This window comes from Anolis carolinensis, chromosome 6, assembly GCF_035594765.1.
Source record: "Anolis carolinensis isolate JA03-04 chromosome 6, rAnoCar3.1.pri, whole genome shotgun sequence".
Classification (NCBI taxonomy): Eukaryota; Metazoa; Chordata; class Lepidosauria; order Squamata; family Dactyloidae; genus Anolis; species Anolis carolinensis.
The window spans coordinates 38,171,488-38,182,155 of NC_085846.1; the positions used below are offsets into that span (position 1 = coordinate 38,171,488).

Consider the following 10,668-nt stretch of genomic DNA (forward strand, 5'->3'; position numbering starts at 1 on the left):
AGGCCACTGCAGAAATGATAGGGTGCATCAACACTGTAGTTTTAATACAGTTTGATAGCACTTTACCTGTCATGGCTCATTCTATGGAACCACTGGAGTTGTAAGTTTGGTGAGGCATCAGCACTCTTTGTCAGAGAAGGCTAAAGATCTTGTAAAACTGCAACTTCCGTGATTCTATGGGCCCTTCCACACAGCCATATAATCCAGAATATCAAGGTAGGAAATCCCATAATATCAGCTTTGAACTGGAGTATATGACAGTGTGGACTCAGATAACCCAGTTTAAAGCAGATATTGTGGGATTTTCTGCCTTGATATTCTGGGTTATATGGCTATATGGAAAGGTCCTATAGCACTGAGTCATGGCAGTTTAAAGTGCAATCAAACAACATTAATTCTACAGTGTAGATGCACTCATAGGCAAGTTGGTTTGCAACTTGTCCCAACCTGCCCCCTCCTTTCCATTCCTGAGGATTTCCAAGAGGTCATGAGTTTGTCTTATGATGTACCAGAGCCTGTCGAAAACCAATTATGCCATGAAAAGAACCAGGAATTGATAGGCTCTTTATAAACAATGGTCTGTGTGTGAAACAAAAAAATTAGAGATATATAATTTGAGATCTTCATGCAGGTGCAAGCAGAAAGCCTCGGAAAAAGAAGCCAAGAGTATCAACTGTAAACACTGTATGAGCTGTTAGGTACACAAGCATTCAAGTAGTAAAATCCTCAAATAATCCAGATATGGAAACCATTTCCACAAGGCAGAAAAAAGGAGAAGCACAGATTTGTAGCTCGGAGGGCCATTGAATGAGGAAGTACAGAAGGCACAGTTTTGTGCAAGTGGAGGTAGACAGAGAAAGCAACTGAAGAAAGTTTTTCGCCTTAAACAAAACTCTTCCACAGATTGGCAGGGAAATAAAGATGTAGTAATGTCTTAATATATTATACTATACACACATAGTAAGTGTATATATTAATATAGCAAAAAGGACATCATCTGGATTATTCGAGAGAAATTATTAGAAAGGGCAAGCTGGCAATGAACCCTCCTTTATATCTCTTTAAGGCCCTTTCTATACTGCCATATAATCCAGATGATCAATGCAGCTAATCCACATTGTCTGCTTTATTTATTTATTTATTTATTTATTATTACAATATTTATATCCCGCCCTTCTCACCCAACAGGGGACTCAGGGCGGCTTACAAAAAACACATATATAAAAGTTGTACAGTGCACTATAAATCAGTTAAAATTATTATTAATTTACATCAGTATTCCTAAAACACATTATAAAATACAGATAGGCGTGTTCAGTTCAAAAGACTGGGTCTGTCAATTGAGTTCCAGCGTACATAATAATTAACACTGTTATTCGAAAGCCTGGATTATCTGAGTCTACACTGCAATATAATCCAGTTCAAAGCAGATAATCTAGATTTTATACAGCTGTGAGGAAGAATTTAGGGCCCTTCCACACAGCCATATAACCCAGAATATCAAAGCAGAATAACACACAATATCTGCTTTGAACTGAGTCACCTGAGGCCCCTTCCACACAGCTGAATAAAATCCCACATTATCTGCTATGAAGTGGGATATATGGCAGTGTGGACTCAGATATTCCAGTGCAAAGCAGATATTGTGGATTATATGGCTGTGTGGAAGGGCCCTGAGTCCACACTGTCATATATATCAATTTAATTGTGGGATTTTCTGCCTTGATATTCTGGGTTATATGGCTGTGTGGAAGGGCCCTTAGAGATCCTCCATCCATGGATTCAAGGGCCCTTTGAAGGCAAATGCTGGCTCTAAGTACATCCCTCAAAGGAATGGCAGAGGAGCAAGAAAAATTGTGTTTACACAGTGGAATGAATGCTGTTTGATAATACTTTAATTGCCGAGGCTCAATGCTATGCAATTCTGCATACTCTTTGGCAGAGATAATTGAAGTAAAGCTACAGCTCCAGTGCACTGAGCCATGGCAGTTCAAATGATTTCAAACTGCATTCATTCTGCGGTGTAGACGCTGCCCGCTATGATAACACAGATAAGTTCCATCTAACCCAGGGGGCATCTACACTATAGAGTTAATGCAGTTTGGTACCACTTTCATTATTGGCAGAGAAGGCCAAAGGATGTCCTTGTAAATCAGGGGTGGGCAAACTTGGGCCCTCCAGGTGTTTTGGACTACAACTCCCACAATTCCTAACAGCCGGTAGGCTGTTAGGAATTGTGGGAGTTGTAGTCCAAAACACCTGGAGGGCCCAAGTTTGCCCATGCCTGGTGTAGATGCATCCTGGAAGCCAGGCAAAGAGAAAACAGATTATCATCATCATTATTTTGCTCTATATGCCTCTTTTGCTCTCTTTACTAAACTCAAAACGGCTGACAGTGATTTTTAAAAGTATGATATAGTACAACTATAATCTAAACGTAACTCACCCAGGCTTTCCCACTGTAGCTGTGCAAAGCCCTGCACAGGATGGCTCAGAGAATGCACTCTCTTCCTACCGCAAGGGGATTGGTTGCTTTTCCCCAGGGGGCGTGGCGTAGGCGGGGAAAACGGTGGTTCCTTGTATTTGATTGGTTGGTCTTGCAGCGCGGGCCCTTCCCCCCGCAGCCGGCGGTCATATGACCCTCTTCCTCAATTTTTCAAAGCCGCGCATGATCTCGTCCAGTTCGAGGGATCGCACGTGACGCGGAGGGAAGACAAGACAAAGGCGGGGTCAGGCCAGGCATTACACCCGGAAGTGGTAACAGAGAAGCGTGCCTCTGAGAGCATGCAGAGGGCAGAGGCTGGGGAAGTGGCTTGGTTTTGTTTTTTAAGTTTCCAGAATCCTTGTCAAGGTTGTCCAAAAAAAGTCACTTTTCAGACCTTTCCCAGGAGTCATCTACACTGTGGAATTAATTCAATTTGACTCCGCTTTAACTGCCATAACTCAATGCTGTGGAATCATTGGATTAGAGTGTTCCAGTGCTTCCAATAAAGCTCCAAAGTGGCCTAATATAGAAAAAAGAATTGCTGCTTTTGAACAGGGCAGTGCAGCCTCAAATCGCAGTAGTGTTGTTTTTAAATTAGCAGCTGCCTCTTACTGAAGAGTCATGTTTATCCTCTGTCTTTGATGATTTGCACATCAATGCAAAGCTTGACATTTATTCAGTTTCACCCCCGTTGGTTTTGGTGTTGTGTTGCTCCGGTCTGCTTGGCATCTTGACCGCAGTCACGTATGTCACCTCTTCCAAAATTTAAGTCATCTGCAAGTTTAATCCTGCTCCTGCACCAAGATGGGCAAAGTACAGCCCTCCTGGGTTTGGGACTACAGGTCCCAGCAGCCTTTGAGGTATTTTGGGTGTTGCTGTCCAAGAGCATCAGGAGGGCCACACTTCGCCCATACACCCTAATGCAATCTCTGTATGTAAAAGTCTAAAGTATGTACATTCATTTGTGCTGCAAAGGCTGTTCCTAAAGGAAGTGATCCTCATTGAAGTCACTGTTCGACTGTTGCTAGGTCAAGGATCTGCTGTTGATGGGTGAAGTGTCCCTCTGTAATGTCACTGGGTTGGCTATTAGGTCAAGGATCGGCTGTTGCTAAATGAAGTGGCCCTTTGTGACATCACAGGATTCGCTATTGCTAGGTCAAGAATCGGCTGTTGATGGGTGAAGTGGTCCCCTGTGATGCCACTGGGTTGGCAGTTGCTAGATCAAGGATCGTCTGTTGATGGGTGAAGTGGCCTTCTGTGATGTTACTGGGTTGTCTATTGCTAGGTCAAGGACCAGCTGTTGATGAGTGAGGTGGCCCGCTGGGATGCCACTGGCTTGCCTATTACTAGGTCAAGTACTGGCCGTTGAGGGGTGAAGTGGCCCTCTGATGTCACTGGGTTGGTTATTGCTAGGTCAAGGATCAGTTGTTGATGTGTGAAGTGGACCTATGGAATGTCACTGGGTTGGCAGCTGCTAGGTCAAGGATTGGCTGTTGCTAGGTGAAGTGGCCCTTTGTGATGTCACTGGGTTGGCAGCTGCTAGGTCAAGGATTGGCTGTTGCTGGGTGAAGTGGCCCTCTGTGCTGTTACACAGAAAGGTGACAATGTATGAGGGAGGGAAGGAAGATAAAGGTAGACAGAAAAAATGAGGGAAGAAACAAAAGGAGGGAGGGAAGGGGGGAAGGAAGGAAGACAAAAGAAAGGGAAAGACAAAGGCAAAGGAGGAAAGAAAGAGAAAGACGGGAAGAGAAGGGGAAGGAAGAAAGGATGAAGGAAGTAGAGAAGAGAGAACAGGGAAGATGAAGGAGGGAAGAGAACAGAAAGAAATGAAGTAGGAGAATGAGGAAAAGAAAGAAGAGAGGGAGAAAGTATATGAAGAAAAGAGGGGAAGGAAAGAAAGAGTCACAAAGAGAGCCTGCCTGTTATTGCCAGCCATGGAGATGTTGTGGGGCAGGCCTTCTCAGAGCTGGAGAAGGAAGAAAGTAGGCAGGAAGCAGTCCCAACTACACCTAAGCAACATCAGGTATATCATATGCTAGTATTTCTATAAACATGAATTAGTGTATGGAAGAGAGCTCTGTGGTGCTTCACTTGAAATGTCCAAGTTCAAATTTTTTTTTCAAAGTTCAAATTGAAGAAATATTGAACATCCCTTGGTAGGGTTGCTCGACTAGCTGCAGATCTGCTTTAGAACAATATTTTCCAGTATATTTACCATGTTGCCAACAAAAGTGTCATAAGAAATCAACCTGGTAACTGAAAAGGTGTGTAGATTTTACTGTTTTTGCTCTAGTGTTTTAACCCAAACATTGGCCTGGCACTCTTAGTGTTGATAAACTCAGAATCCATCCTAGGAAGAAATATATACCATACAACTCCTATGTTTACAGGGGGAACATGTTTGAAACTGTGGATAATAGAAGACCTTATATTTTGATGATATTTGGGTCAGAAGCACACCATAAATGGCACCCATGAACACTTCTATGAGAATACTTTTTGGAGCTTGAATAGGTGGAATCATATTGAATCTATAGATAAGGAGGTCGAACTGTATTGTACTGGTGATCACGAACTATTTCTCTTTTAGACTTGCCTTGCATCAACATTGGTTGGCTTGTCTGTGGCTTTACAAAGATACATATCCCCTCTTTCATATTCACCCAGCAGCTCAACCATTCTCCAAGAATTATCAAAAATTACTGAGAGTGGCTCTGAACAACAGTCACACGTTTTTTCCATAGCCGGGAATGTTATTTGTACGTTCTTGGAGATTCAAGGTGCATCCAAAGGTGTTCCATCTTCCTTATCCTTATATTCTCTAGTAAGAAAAAAGATGCAAATGCTAGGAAAGTACCTGAGAAGTTACAATGTCTCCTTACCTTTAAAAAAAAGCCATATAACAATAAAACTTCATGCAGAGTCGCAACACAATGTTCTCATAAGCTCATTCCTTATTCCTGCCTCCTTAGTTCCTCCTTCTGTAACTTATTCTTCTATTCCAAGGTCAAAAACAATTCTGCCTGCTAAAGATCAAGTCAAAACAGGCGTGGAGTCCTTCTGGTTTCATTGCTATATTGCCTCACCCCATTCAGTCTTTGTTTTACTTTGGACTCAGCATAGCCAATGCAGTTCTTTTAGTGTTCTCAGAATATCGTGTAGCCGTGGCTGTTAATGGCTTTTTTCATGCCAGGAGCAACTTGAGAAACTGTAAGTCACTTCTGGTGTAAGAGAATTGGCCGCCTGCAAGGATGTTGCCCAGGGGATGCTCGGATGTTTTACCATCCTGTGGGAGGCTTCTCTCTTGTCCCTGCAGGGGAAGCTGGAGCTGACAGACAGGAGCTCACCCCGCTCCCCAAATTCAAACTGTCAACCTTTCAGTCAGCAGTCCTGCCGGCACAACAGTTTAAGCCACTGAAACAGCTTTTGTGGTGGCCTGCTTACAGTCTTAGGGTGCATCTACACTGAATGATTAATGCAGTTTGATACAACTGCCATGTCTCAATGTTATGGAAGAATGGAAGTTGTGGTTTGGTGAGCTTTTTTGGCAGAGGCCAAAATACCTTCCGAAACTGCTAGCCCTGATTCCATAGCATTGGGCCACAACACTTTAAGTTGCATAAAATTGCATTCAGTCTACAATGTAGATATGTACACCCATAGAAACACATCACACCAAACCATGCATTGGAAGCAGTTGAGCTTCCCTTAACATTATCAAATGTAAATGAGGAATATAGGAGTTGTAGTCCAGGATCTGGAGGGCCACATAGACCCATAGCTGGGGTGGGGGGCTAAAGGTTCAACCCCCCCCCCCCCATCCTGCCGAAATGTGTCAAATTAAAAAAAAAACTGGTTTACTCATGAATTTTAACTGGCTAACCAATTTATAAGTAAATCAAGGTTTTTTAACCTGACACATTGGGGGGGGGGGGGGGTTGAATTCTTAAACATCCCCTCCTCCAGCCTAGGGCCACTTAAAATGACATGGTGGTCCGGATTCAGTCCACATGAGTTTGAAACATGTGCCAATTCTTTTATTGGGTTGCTGTGAGTTTTCCAGGTTGTATGGCCATGTTCCAAAAGCATTCCCTCCTGATGTTTCGCCCACATCTATGACAGGCATTCTCAGAGGTTGTGAGGTCTATTGAAACTAGGCAAATAGGGTTTATATTGTTAGGATTTTCTGGGTGTTGGGGAGAACTACCCAAAAACAGCAGAGCATCCAAAACATGCAAAAACAGTATACTTATAGGTGAGCATTCAGCTCACAACAAGCAGAGGATGAAGTGCTATGTGGCTGTAAAGAATGTAGAACTTAGGAGGCAAAAGTGTAGAGTTCTGTCTTTAAAATCACAAAAGGTTTATTTACAAAAATGGTAACATTTCTTAATAAGAAAGAACTGGCTCTGAGCTACTCTGACTAACTCCATCCCTTTTAGGTTTCAAAGAGAGGGAAAAGTCTCCAAGCACACATCTCTCCTGACACACAAGCAGAGAGAGATCTCAATACACACAGCACATACCAAGATGTAAAAGTAGAAAGACAAAAGGCATGCACCAGTAAAGTATCCATTCTACACAACCAAACAGAATGAAAGCAGAAACAAAGAAGAAAGAAGAAAAAGATAGCGTACATTCCAACTGTCATTCAGAAGACAGGGAGGAAGGGATTTCCTTCAGCCTATTCTAACTAACTCTTCCTCATTGAGGACTGAAGACTTGGGCAGTGTGGGTTTGAACTCCAACATATATATAAATGTGGAATGTTCAGAGTGGGAGAAAGAACTCTTGTCTGTTTGCCTTCTTAAGCTTCTTGCCAAGGAGTGCCTTTCCATTGAAGGTCAACATAGTCATTTGACAGCTGACCACTAGAGGGCGCTTAACATACATTTTTATTCATATTCTGTATTTTAAGCAGGGCTGTCTCTCTTGGGAGTATACTTAAGACGAGGCTTTTATCACACAATCAGATTGCTCCCTTTAAATAAGGAGATATGTGGCTTTTTCCATATGTAGTTTTCCTGTATTTTCCGATGCTTTGACCATCTTAGTGCCAAAGGGAACATATATAGGGACAGAATGCCATATTGGGTTTGGAAAAAAAATCATCTTCTATTAGGTTTTTTAATTGACTTTGATAGGCTGTCACTGGTGTACTGCTTATTATTTTTTTGTATTGTTTTAATGAACTTTATCTTGTTGTGTCATAAGGGTCTTTTAAAGGCACAATTTATTCTTTTTACAATGGCATTTTCCGGGCTGTATGGCCACGTTCAAGAGAGACCTCTCAACCTCTGAGGATGCCTGCCATAGATGTGGATGAAACATCAGGCGAGAATGCTTCTGGAACATGGCCATACAGCCCAGAAGACTCACAACAGCTCAGTGATTCCGGCCATGAAAGGCTTCGATGACACTTTTTACAATGTTTTCACGTGTTCTAGACTTAATAGAATTTTTATACGTATGGCTTTAGGTGTAAGTTGTTTTAAATTGTTTTAAGCCAATGTGACTCCTGCACCGAGAAGTGAGGGATAGAAATAGTGAAATAAATGAAAAAAACAAACAAACCCTGAGTTGAGCAATATCAGAAGAGTCCCATGCCCTCTTTGGATATGATTTAAGCTGAGCCTTGTAGAACTTGGATTTGAATGCCCACAGTCTTATTACCTGACTGTAATAAGATGTAAACTCCTGTCTTGAGTATCAACCACTCTTTCCTTCCCCTCCTTTCTTATCCGAAGTGCCACAATTTGCCTACCCAAATATAAATGATTTTTGTTCAATAGTATACAACTTTCTCCGTTCCTAGTTAAACGCACCAGTGATTTGACTCAGTATTGCAGTTTCCCACATTTCATGTTGGATCCATTTTATTCGTAAATTTTCTGCCTGTGTATTTGAGAAATAGCATCACTCTATTAATTTGCTCATGTTGCTGAAAAAATGGTAATTTTATTATCTAGGCAGAGGCCACAAGGGGGTGCTATAGAAAGAACAATAGTCCATTTCACAGGGATTTTTTTTTCCGTGTCAGGGGCGACTTGAGAAACTGCAAGTTGCTTCTGGTGTGAGAGAATTGGCCGTCTGCAAGGACGTTGCCCAGGGGACGCCAGGATGTTTTTACTATCCTTGTAAGAGGCTTCTCTCATGTCCCCGCATGGAGCTGATAGAGGGAGCTCATCCGCGCTCTCCCTGGGTGGGATTCGAACATGGCAGCTTACAGATCAGCAACCCAACCTTCAAGTCACAAGGCTTTAACCCACTACTCCACCCGGAGAGTAGTGGGTTCATAGGGATGGGGGGGGGGGGGTTAAATAAGGAAAACCATTTCCCCCTTTTTCACTGGTTATTCCCACTTCCCATTTCATAAACTAGAGTTGTTTCTACAACAGTGACATAGGTAGTGGGAATAACAGGAAAACCGAGAAATGGTTTTTCTCCTTCAACTCACCCTCCACCCCCCCCAAAATGGACTATGCATTTTCCTCTAGCGCCCCCTTGTGACCTCCACCCAGGTAATGGAACAGTACCGAAAAAACGTATTGGACAACTTAGAAATTACAGAATGCTGTTTAAGTTATTGAAGCTTTCAGAACTCTTAGTCGGGATAGATCAGGGTGGGCAAAGCATGGCCCTTCAGATGCTGTTGGGGGTGTACCTTCCAGCATTGTTCATTACAGGCTACTCCTACAAATTGCAATCCCACAACATCTGGAGAGCCCTTTGTTGCTAATAGATGGTAAAGAAAGCAAGGGCGGGGGTGGCCAGTGTTAAGTCATAGAGTTGGCATCTGATTACTCACGTGGGACAGGCTGCAGACAGTCAAATCGCCTTCTACAAAGCTTAACTTAAATTGAACCCATTTTAGTGTCTTGTAGTGGGGAGGGAACATATAATCCTCCAGATGTTCCTAGACCACATCTACTACCATACCTTACTGCTCGCTATGGCTAATATGAGTTATAGTTAAACATCTGCAGAGCCACATGCTCCCCCCATCCCGAAGACAGAGTCCAATTTATATGTGCGCAATCCCTTCCCACTTTTCATCTTAACACTGTAATGAGATACAGACGCTCGTCTAAATCCAATTGCTAGTTCTAGCTGAATCAGTGGGATTACTGGCAAGTGTTGATTTAATATTCAGCATTTGATTCAGTGGACCGACTCCAGTTGGAAAGCCTAAATACCCAAAGGCACATGTGTTATCTGACTTTAAAATATCCTTTGAACCTTTCCCCAAGCCACAAGTACTGTTGGGTTTCAATTCCCATTATCCCCAGTCCACACAGTGGATTATCAGAATGAGAGTTGCTGTTTAATAACATCTGGGGACCCAAATTAGATAAAAACTGAAGTGCACCCACACTATGTAAAAAAACTCCATAAAGCTGGCTCCCTGTATCCACGGGTACTCCATCAGTCGATTCAACAACCGTTTTAAGGCATCCATAAGGTTGATATGGCCCTCAATGAAAATGAGTTTGATATCCCTGCCCTTACAGGCATCAGATCCCATCTGATCCTAGAAGCAAAGCAGTTCTGGTTAGTATTTGGATGAGATATAGGCAATATCAGGTGCTGCAGGCTATGTTTCCGATAGTGGAACTGGCAAGACTGTACCCATTTCTGTGAACTTTGAGGTTCTTACAGGTTGATGCTTCCATTTTCTTCCTGGCTCCATTTCCAGTGAGATTACTTCAATGGGAGAAGTCACTGGAACATGGCTACCAATTTTTCCTTTCAGCACCTACAGCTTTGTTGTTTTAAGACTGGAATCAAACAATTGTGTTTTAAAGTACGCACTTGAATTAAAGAGCTGCAACCAAGGAAGTGATGCCTACTACTGTGAAGTGACAGTGAAAGCACAACCATCCATACCTTAGTGTGGTCATAAAATAACACATGGTACTCACTATGTCCCAGACATCTTCTGCACGACTGCTCCTAACTTGCATTCTTCTCCTTTCTTTTGGCGCTTTTCTTTTCCCTCCACTGATTTCTAGCTTATTACACTATGTAAAAAAAATTGAAACATTTTCTGTTCCTGGTTATTCCTGTTTAATTGTGTGGTACTTACTTTGAAAGTAGTTGTCATACTCCAGAAACTTCATTTTTGTGGCTGCCACAAAGTATGTTGAATTGTTTGAGACTCTATGAGAGATTCATTGAAAAAC

The 10,668-nt window shown here is 42.4% G+C and overlaps 1 protein-coding gene across 1 annotated transcript in view; it reads right to left on the bottom strand.

The window, feature by feature from the left end:
- grn (granulin precursor) overlaps positions 1 to 2,547 on the bottom strand; it is a 39,442-nt gene extending 36,895 nt beyond the window's left edge. The window contains exon 1 of the mRNA XM_062984190.1: positions 2,447 to 2,547. The gene's annotated coding sequence lies outside the window, so the exon portion shown is untranslated. The remainder of the gene's footprint in view (positions 1 to 2,446) is intronic.
- Positions 2,548 to 10,668: the final 8,121 nt, after the last annotated feature.